Source organism: Cornus florida, unplaced genomic scaffold (genome assembly GCF_030987335.1).
Source record: "Cornus florida cultivar Cherokee Brave unplaced genomic scaffold, ASM3098733v1 CherokeeBrave_3.0.0_Hap2_Chr07, whole genome shotgun sequence".
NCBI classification, from domain to species: Eukaryota; Viridiplantae; Streptophyta; class Magnoliopsida; order Cornales; family Cornaceae; genus Cornus; species Cornus florida.
Genome location: NW_026775577.1, coordinates 38861091 through 38871781, shown reverse-complemented (window position 1 = coordinate 38871781; position 10691 = coordinate 38861091). Strand labels below are relative to the sequence as shown.

General features: G+C 32.7%; 1 pseudogene; it reads right to left on the bottom strand.

Annotated features, from left to right (window-relative positions):
• Positions 1-4118: 4118 nt before the first annotated feature.
• Positions 4119-5636, bottom strand: LOC132316598 (probable mannitol dehydrogenase; annotated as a pseudogene).
• Between the last annotated feature and the right edge of the window lie 5055 nt (positions 5637-10691).

Here is a 10691-nt window from a genome sequence, read left to right as displayed (position 1 = left end):
CTAAGATTTTTTGGGATATGTCGCTTTCGCGCTCCCGCTCCAGCTCTCGCTCTCGCTCTACATGACTTAGCGCGTGACCAAATTTAAAATTAAAATACTTTTCTGCCTAACAATCCCATTATCCAAATATATATATATATGTATACATATATATATATATATATATATATAAGGAAGATTTTTAATTTATATATATATATATATATATATATATATATAGTAGGAGGCTTTCAATATCTTCCTTATATATATATACATATATATATATATATATATATATATATATATAGCAAGAGAAATATAGAGAGAAAGAAAGACCTGGTAATTGAGCCTACAATCTGACGATCATAAACTAGGGCATCGTCTTCATCTTGAAAGGGAGAACAGATCGATCGTGTGAAAGATTGGGGTTTCCTTAGTGTTTTTTTTTTATATATTACCTAACCTCTGAACCAGCGAACCATACGTTGTGAGCTTTCCTCCCTTCTTGTGTTGGTTTCCCTCTTCTCATCTTCCAGCCTCTACTAACCCAGTTAATGGATTTCATTTTCCTTTACTTTTCTATAAATAGTCTTTGGAATTTCGTATGTAGAAAGGAGCTTTTCTCGTTAAAGGCTTGACAAAAGGCAAGGCATATATGATTTGTCTTTAGAAAAGAGCAAAGTTAAATCTCTCACACTTAATTCACGTGCCACAAAAATGTTTGGCACTAAAATTTCCCGCAAAAAAAATGGGTAGATATTTTGGGCATTAGAGATGCACCGCACTGTCCCTAAGAGGTAAAAATATATATGTATTTTTTAATTCTTTTGAGAAAGTTAAAACTAATACCCCAACTTAAATTTAATTATTTATTTGAACTATGGTGATGTCGAGTTTCTTAGGATTTTTGTTTGATTAATTATTTTTGAAAATTACTCTCACTATCCCAAAAAAATATGTCCCTTTTAAAAAATTGTGACTCACTAATGTTTTTAAAGGAAACTTTGAATATGAAGCACGGTCACGGACATGTGGGAAACGGGTACGATACCTTTGTGAGTCACAACTTCCTAAAAGGAACATCTATTTTGGGAAAGAGGGAGTAGTTCTTATGAAATCATCTATCATCAACAATATATATATAAAGCATAGAATGGGGCACAAGTACGACATAATAAAGATTTAATGTCTGAAAATTTTAATTATTATCTATTAGACTTCTAAGTTTAATTATTTTGTATAAACAATGTATTTAATTAGTATATAGTTTTATGTTTTAACTTTGTCCATTATGCAAAAAATAAGAAAATTAATTTTTTAAAAGAAAAATTCTTTGTTGGAAAAGTTATAAAATATTTAAATTTCATTTAAAAAAACTATTTTTTTAGTCTAGGACATCAAATTCATAACACAATGGAGTTTCGTTTTGATGATAAAGATTTTTCAATAATGTTTGTTCGGTAGGAAAGAAACAATTTGGCTAGGAGGGAGAGATGGATGAGATCAACATCCCTAAAGAAGATCGTGTCATTCCCTATTTTTGTTCATCAATTGGATGCAAGAGAAGAGAATAAGTTCGATCACTTTTTTGAGTAAAGTGCCTTTACACACCCATGTGATGATATCCTTACAGTGCACGCATATATATCAACCCCCTCTTATGTACAAAACACCATTGATTAATTTGAAAAAAATGTGCAAATACATACCACCAGACATATTAAAGTAATACATTAACCAAATTACCCTTATATACATAATTTTCATATTATTTAAAACAAAATTACATTTATAGAATGACCAAAGAGGACAAAATCTAATATGACCAATCTAATGATTTTGGTCACTCTATGTTAACGTTGTTGGGTTCCAGCGATTTCATGAGTTGTCTGGGACAGCAACTTTTGTCACCGTCAACTATGGGCTGGTTGCCAACACCAGCACTAACGAACCACATCCGCCCGCATAGATTGTCCTCTCTCTTTTTCTCTTTAGACTTACTGACTCATCAAGAACTACGCACCTACCCACGTATATATTGTCCAAATATGGTCTAAGTATACCATATACTATAGTATTACTATTTAAATATTATGTAAAAAAAATAATGTATATATATAATTATTATTATAAAACAATAATAATATATATATCATTATATAATAAAATAAAACTATATAAAAATAAAAAAACCTGATAATAGGTCGAGACTAGAATTTGATTCTATGTCTTTAAGACAGATTCGTCCCGTCATGGTGCTTATGGACTCAGTGGCGTCTATCTCCTAAGATGCAACGACCTTTCTTTCTTCGGTAGCAGCACTGCAAACCGAACAAAATGGGCGAACCGGCTTAGTGTAATACTCTCTCCTATAGACTGGACTCAAACTCACATTATACTTTATGTGTATGCAAGTATGCAAGAAGATAGAAGGAGGAACATGAAATTTCAAAATTAAGATCGAAGAGAAGTATTCTAAATTTTGGTGTGTTTTGTAAATGATCCCAATGGGGGTATTTATAGGCAACAAAGTGCCTTTTCGGGTGGGTGCAACCATGGGACATAATGGTTCATTCAAATAAAACCAGGTGAAACCCTTTGGATATAACTTGTTTAATTCAAATTCAAACTAAAACACGTACGTACTGGTTCAAACTAGGTGCAACCCTTTGATGCACTGATTGGACCAGTCACGCCATACCCTTTCAATAAAAAACCAATTTAAATAAACCTAGTCAAAAATTAAATTAAGTCCACACAACAAGCCCAATTCCATTTAATAAAAAATTAACCAGACTTTACAATCAAAACTGGACCGGGTAGGCGAGGCACGCATGTTTGTGGTAAATGGTTTGGACCAAAGCTTGCCTAGGTTATCCCTCTCTTAAAAACTTGGGTGCCCTTGGGCCCAAACCCAAATTCCACATTTAGCTTTTTAAAATTTCAATTGGTTTCATCATTTTTTCTATGTTGCAACAGCACGCACTTCTCACATTTTGCATACCCATTCAGGCTTATCAAACGGCGTACCTTAGCTAACTTTTGATTTGGGAGATGAATTTTGAGGGTTGATAACAAGAATGGAGATCGGAGGCATTAAATGTTAAGTCTTTTGGGACAAATAATATTTTTGTTGACAAAAGGTTCACAATTTGAAACAAAAAAGAGATTTGTTACAAAAGATAACTTTTTGCGACAAAAACTGTTGTCCCTAAAAATGTATTTTTTTGACAACAAACTACTTGTCACTAAATGTTACGTCTTTTGGGACAAATAATATTTTTGTCGACAAAAGATTCACAATTTGAAACAAAAAAAAAGAGAGTTGTCAGCAAAAAATTAACTTTTTGCAACAAAAACTTTTGTCCCTAAAAAAGTATTTTTTTTTTTTGGCAATAAACTACTTATTAGTAAATGTTAAGTCTATTGGGACAAATAATATTTTTGTTAACAAAAGATTCACAATTTGAAACAAAAAGAGATTTGTCTCAAAAAATTTACTTTTTGCAATAAAAACTTTTCTCCCAAAAAATGTATTTTTTGGCAACAAACTACTTCTCACTAAATGTTAAGTCTTTTGGGACAAATAATATTTTTGTTGCCAAAAGATTCACAATTTGAAACAAAAAAGAGATTTGTGGCAATAAATTAACTTTTTGAGACAAAAACTGTTATCTTTAAAAATGTATTTTTTTGTAACAAACTATTTGTCACTAAATGTTAACTCTTTTGGAAGAAATAATATTTTTGTCGCCAAAAGATTCACAATTTGAGACAAAAAAGTGATTTATTGCAAAAAATTAACTTTTTACAACAAAACCTTTTGTCTCAAAAAAAAATATTTTTTTCCAACAAATTAGTCGTCACTAAATGTATAATTTTTTGGCACAAATAATATTTTTGTTGGCAAAATATTCACAATTTGAGACAAAAAAAAAAGATATTTGTCGCAAAAAAATTAACAATTGGCGACAAAATCCAGAATTTGTTTCCTAAAATAGTGCATTTGGCCATAATTTGTTGTAAGACATTACACATTAGGCGACAAATTTACATGTTTGTTGCAAAAGAATACATATTAGGCAACAAAATTTGAATTTGTCACAAATTGCAGCCTTTTGCAACAAATTTAATTTTCATGCTAAAAATTTCACCCTAATACCAGTATTTGTTACAGTGCGGTATCTAACATCAGCTTTTTAAAGACGCTCTATAGCAATGTTCACATAGTCCATTAGAATAACCTCAACATCAGCTGTTATGTTGCGCATCACCGCAAAGTCGAGCATTTCTTGCGTCTCTTTCAAGCCCCCAATGTTACTTCCCCCCCACAATCTTTCTCCCTGCATTGCAACATAAATGCAAAGTTATGTTTAATACAACTTGCCTCCTTCTCACATTGCTAGAACAGATTAGTGATGTCAAAAACTTACCCACAAGCAAAGGGAACATCGGTAGCTCTAGTGGTTTCTCGAGTGCACTGACCAAAACCAGTGTTCTGTGTGACTAGCTTCAACAGTTCAATCAATGGTAACATAGGGTGAGTTGCAGACACAATATCAATGATACTATCCATTATGCCCATAGCAGCCTATATACATTCCAAAACTAATTATGAAAAAAAAAAAAAAAATACATTCCTAAACAAAAATTGTAACATATAATAATTTCGGTAAAGTTGTAGTACCTACAAGAGAAATAAAAAAAAAGCATATATACCTTCATCTGATCCAAGTCATCGCTGACCAAAAATGCATCAGCCCCTAGCTTTTCAATAGCTTTTTCTTTCTTGCTAGGGGATGCACTGATCACCATCACCTTAACCCCAAAAGCCTTTGCAAACTTCACAGCTACATGGCCGAGACCCCCTAAACCTACCATTCCCATATATTTACCTGGCTTGTCGAGTCCAAAATATTTCAGAGGGCTGTAAGTTGTAAACCCTGCGCACAGGAGAGGAGCACCAGCATTAAGAGGCAGGCTTTCAGGCAAGTGAACCACAAAGTGCTCGTCAGCAACCATGATATCAGAGTAACCTCCATATGTGACTATTCCATCATAGTATATTGAATTACAAGTGAACAAAAATTTATAACAGTAGCTCTTAAGATCTTTAGCATAGTTATCACATAAGTGGCACGATCTAACCAAACAAGCAACACTAACTTTGTCCCTAACTTTGAATTTCTCTACCTTACTACCCATCTCAGTCACTCTGCCCACAACCTCATGCCTGCATCAACCAATCCCATTGACATATATATGTTGATGAGTGCTGAAAAGTGCACTTTTAAACCTCTTAAGCTTGAGTATTCTATAACCTTTATCTATCTTATTTTCTCGTTTTAGAATAATTTCTTGTTATTTCCTTTTTTAGGTCAATAAAGTTAAAATGAGCTAAAAATGTCTTCTTAAGGCCTTTTGGGAGTCAAACTAAGTCTTTGTGAGAATTTGGAGCAAAAGGAGACTAATGCTGAAAAACTGCCAAGCTGGATAGATCTGAGGAAAGTCTAATAGATTTGAGAAAAGTGAGATAGATCAGAGTTGGATCGATCGAACAAACTCTGATTGATTGAAGAAAAGTCTGATCGATTGAAAATGTGCTGGCAGTGAGTTGTCTAATTCCCAAGCGCGCCGATTTCTACCTACCACATAGTTACGGGATTAGATTTTTTTGGGCTATATTTCTGACTTAGTGACTAAGAAAAACACCTTTTATATAAAGGGAATTGAACTATTTTGTAAGAGAGCTTTTTATCATTTAACTTTTACATTATAATTTTATATTCTCTCTCTAGAAAAGTTAGAGATTAAGGTTAGAAGAAAAGAGAGAAGTGGAGGCACATCTCAAGATCCATCTCTAGATCCACTCTCTTTCTCTCTAGAGCTTCAAAGAAGAAGAAGAAGAAGAGGATGGAGCCATGTTTGGAGCTTACCCTTGAAGGTTTCATGACCACATCTAGCTTATCCATGATTGGCTAGATCTACACTTAGGGCTTGGATAAGCCCTAAGTCTTGTGTAATCTAAACCCTTGTATTTCTATTTTTGAGGATTTATATATACTGTTATGATTAGTGTTTTAGCCTTGTAAATTTAATGAATCTTGGTATGCTTATATGATATTCTATGGTTTAATTCTTCCTATTAATTCTTTAGTTTATTTACATGTCTATGTGTAATTAAATTAGGAATTATTTCTTACATGATTCATATAGATTAATTCTTTCTATTGATTCTCTATTTGATTACATGTTGTATTATGTGTGTTTATTTAGGGAATTGATCTCTACACTAGATTCTTTAGGTTGGTTGCATGTCTATGTGTGATTAATTAAGGATTTAGTAATGGCTAAGTATGGGTTTTCATTGAATGGGTTTGTAAATTAATTTGATGGACTATTCTTACGTTTGATGGGTTGTTCTACAATTTAATTCATGCCTATAGGTAGGTAGAAAATCTAAACTTGGTTTGATATTCCATTGGCTTATTATTGCAAATTCCATGATTCTCTAGATTGATGTGTACTACAATTGTGACTAGTTTGACGGGTCATGTTTAGATTTGATGGATTGTTCTACACTTAGTTTATTTATCGGAGTTTATTTATCGGTTAGGTAGACAATTCATACATGAATTTGATAGTCCATGCTTAATATTGCAATTAGTAGTCACTTTTTGTTCACAACAATGTATTCCCCATTAATGGAAAGCAAGTGGTTAATTACACGAACTTAGTGGTGATTCCAACACCCTAAGACCTCTCTTCATATCTCTTAAATCCCTATCTCTCACTAGTTTACTTTAATTGCATTTTAATTTCCTTGCATCTTTGTTTAATCAACCAATCTCTATCTTTTGCAATCAATTGATACATTAGAGTTGAAGTTAAATTCCAACACGTATAATCTCTGTGGATGATCCTTACTCGCTATACCTCTTTAGTTGTAGTAGTGGTTTTTATAAATGTAAATTTAACTAGAAAGGCTTCCGAAACCACAATCTTATTTTGACCTTGCGAAGCGACCTCTAGTATAAAAAAGTCCATTTTCTAAACACTTGAAAAGGGGCTCGTCATATGTAAATGTCTATATTTTTGTAATACATGTAGAAGAATTCAAAAAATTAGAAACATACAATAAAGCAACATACAAAAGGTTAAAGAAGAGTTACATGTCAAGAAAATATACATCCCTAGAGAGGCTACAGGTAGCTGCAAATATTAACATCGACAGTGATTATAGGTAGCCTGTTGTTAACTCTACAAGGATTGATTGAGATCTTAAATGTTACATGTATGTAATGGCCATGCAATGTTGTTTAACATGTGTTAATTAGGGATCATTTGATTGAGATTTGAAAGTTAGAGAAATTGATTAGTTTATTTAATTAATTTCCGTTTGTGACGACCCTGGATTTTTTAACCCGGTGTGTCTTGTGATGACCCGAACTGGATCCAGAATGCAGAAGCAAAAGATGAAACAACGGTCTCTAGAGATACAACACGTCTCTAAGACACGAATGTGGCACTCAATGAGGTCACAGAACCCAAAGGAAACAAATGCGGAAGCGGCGTTTTAAAAACGAACAAGAATAGACCTAGGGGCAAAATGGTCATTTCCAACATGAAAGTCGGTACTACCGAGCACACCATTGGAAAGACAATAAAAAATTAATTAAGTTCAAAACAAAAGTTCACTTGATTTGGAGTCCGGATAAAGAAGATATGACTAACGGAAGAAAGAGGGGCAAAAAAATCAAAAGGAGCAAACCCTAGAACATCTAAATGGTTAGGAGACCTTTCTAACCGGTTAGGAGGCCAAAACAAAGGGTTTGCATTCTGCCCCAACTCATCTAACCAGTTATGAAGAGGTTACTACTCGCATACTTGTACTGGAAGTCAGCAGAAACTTGGCAGCATGGGTTTTTCTGGAAAAAATGGGTTTTTGAGGCCCTAGATGACATTTTTTGGAAAAACACAAAGAAGAAACCCCCTCAAAATCAAGTTTTCTATGTGAAAATGTGCAAGAATTTGAAAAAAAAAAAAAAAAAAACTCACTATAAGATGCCCAAAATGCCCCTCCATGAAATCAGGTCATGGGGGTCCAAAAAGCTGCTAAATGCAAAACTGAAAGCTGAACTTTGCAATGGATTTCCGGCACCAAGACGACATTTTCTGGAAAAACACAAAAAATAAACCCCCCCTAAAATCACATTTTCTAAGTGACCATATTGAGACCGGAATTTTTTTCCCAAAGGAAAATCCCAAAATGCTCTAGACCAGAATATGCAAAGAAAATGTAAAATGAGTCCATAGGAGGCTCATTTCACCAAAGAAGATGCTTTCAATGAAAATGATCATGCATGCAAATGTAACCTTCCAAATGGGACGTACTACAATGGTCCATGGCTTAAAAATATCGCCGATGCAAAATACAACCCCCCAACGGCTAAAATGACAAAAATAGAACTTAGAACGAAAACCCAGAACTTAAAATTATGAAATGGTTTTGAAATGCCATTTGGCCCTTGGTCACACTTCATACATGATAAATGAATGCTAATGGATGAATTTCATACATAATCCACGCTCCGGTTCAAAATAGCACACTAAAACGCATGATTTTTCATATATTCTCATTAAAGACAAGATTTGACATCCATGACATAAATGTAATTCCGAAAGAAGTTTGGCCATTGGCCTCATGTCATATACATAAAATGAGAATAAAAAAGTATGCTTAGGCACATATTACAAGTTTAGAACTAAATATACACATTTGACATATGAGGTTACAAATGGCTTTTCAAGCTAACCTTCACAAAAATTGAAACCTTCAAGTCTTCAAATCATCCAAGCATAATGAGAACCTCTAACCTTGAATCATGTACCTGAAATATACCCCAGTAACTTTGGGGTGAGCAACATAAAGCTACTCGTAGTAAATGAGCATGCATTAACCTAGCATTTTATAATTTTATCACCTTAAGGTGAAATATGCTAAAGGGCTTATGCCACCTAACGTCTATATCAAGGGTGAGACTTAGGGAGCATCCTAATCTACCCTAGATCATTTCTAGCATAAATCACACCATTCATGCAATTCAAATCACATAGAAGCATATTATCCAAAGTATCAAGATACAGATTCTCAAAGTCATTAACTTGAAATCTAAAATACGAAAACGACAAAAGTAGGTCTTGCCACCTAAAGTCTATGTTCCAAATAAATCTATAGAATCATTCCTAAGCCACATTTGAACAACAAAACATAAATCACAATATCTATGCAATTTGACCAACATAAATGCATGTTATATAAAGCAACTAGTTATAAATTTTCAAAGTTATCAACTTGAAATCTAACATACGAAGTCAACTAAATATAGCAATTGAGTATAATTAGAATTTCTAATATTACACATCAAGACATAGATTCTCTAGGTTATCAACTAGAAATCTAAAAGTACAAAATCATATAGTAGAATACTTGGACATCTAAGCTCAGAATTCTGCTGAGACCTCAACGACTATTACGGGCACTAACCCGTTGGTAATACCACCCTTAGTGCACACTATCTCGATAGGGAGAACTCATACCTCCCGCACTAGAGCCAAACTTTAGCCATATCATAGTAACCATGTCCCAAGTGACTCTAAAATAAATAAGTTAACAACTTATAAACGTATTGAATAGTATACGAAACTACCTTCATGCACAAGTAGGTTGGAACCAAACAATACATGCTCTAAATCCACAACTACTATAGGATGACAAATGTCGAATCTTCAGAGTGCGATTCGTTACGCGGTATAACAACATCACATGTCGAATCTTCAGTGTGCGATTCGTCACATGCTATAAAAATATAATTTAATATTGAAAGCATAACTCAAAAATCCATTACAAGTCTAAAATCATGCTTCAAATATACTACCAATGTTAAACACATGATTTAATCAATAATACAATAGAAATGGAAATTTATTAAATAAAATAACTAATTTTCCTATGCTTCAAATCTCGATTAAATGATCCCTAATTAACACATGTTATACAACATAGCATGGTCATTACATATACCACATGAAAAACTTAATTAGGTCATTAAAACAATATGATGGAATTTAATTAAATCATGATAATTAAATTCCTAGATTCTAAAACAACATCAAATCGTCCCAATTTAACATATGCTATTGTACAAGTCCTAGTCATCATAATTATCGAATCAAAAACTTGATTAAGCCAATGGAACCTTTAAAATAGATTTTTATTAACCATTTTAATTAAAATCTCTAGATTTTCATACTTATCCAAATGCTCTCAAATTAAAGTATGTTAAACAACATGCCAACACATAATTTAAAAGCATGCTACAAGTTAATTTCATGTAAGGTACGTCCATGAGAATTAAACTTTTACTAAAGATAATTATTAAATAAAAAATGCAATATTTATTCAAATATTTCTAATTTAATATATGTTAACAAACATATCAAAACATGATTTACTAGTATGCCATAATTTAATTCTAAGTTATCTATCCACATGAGAATTAAGTCTTAATCATAGAAATTAATTAAATTAAATTCTAGGACTTAAACTAAAACATGCATACAAGTTATAAAATCATGGAAAATACTCATTACAACACATACATAATCCTAAAACATCCCTTACCTCCATTTGAGATAAAATCTCAAAT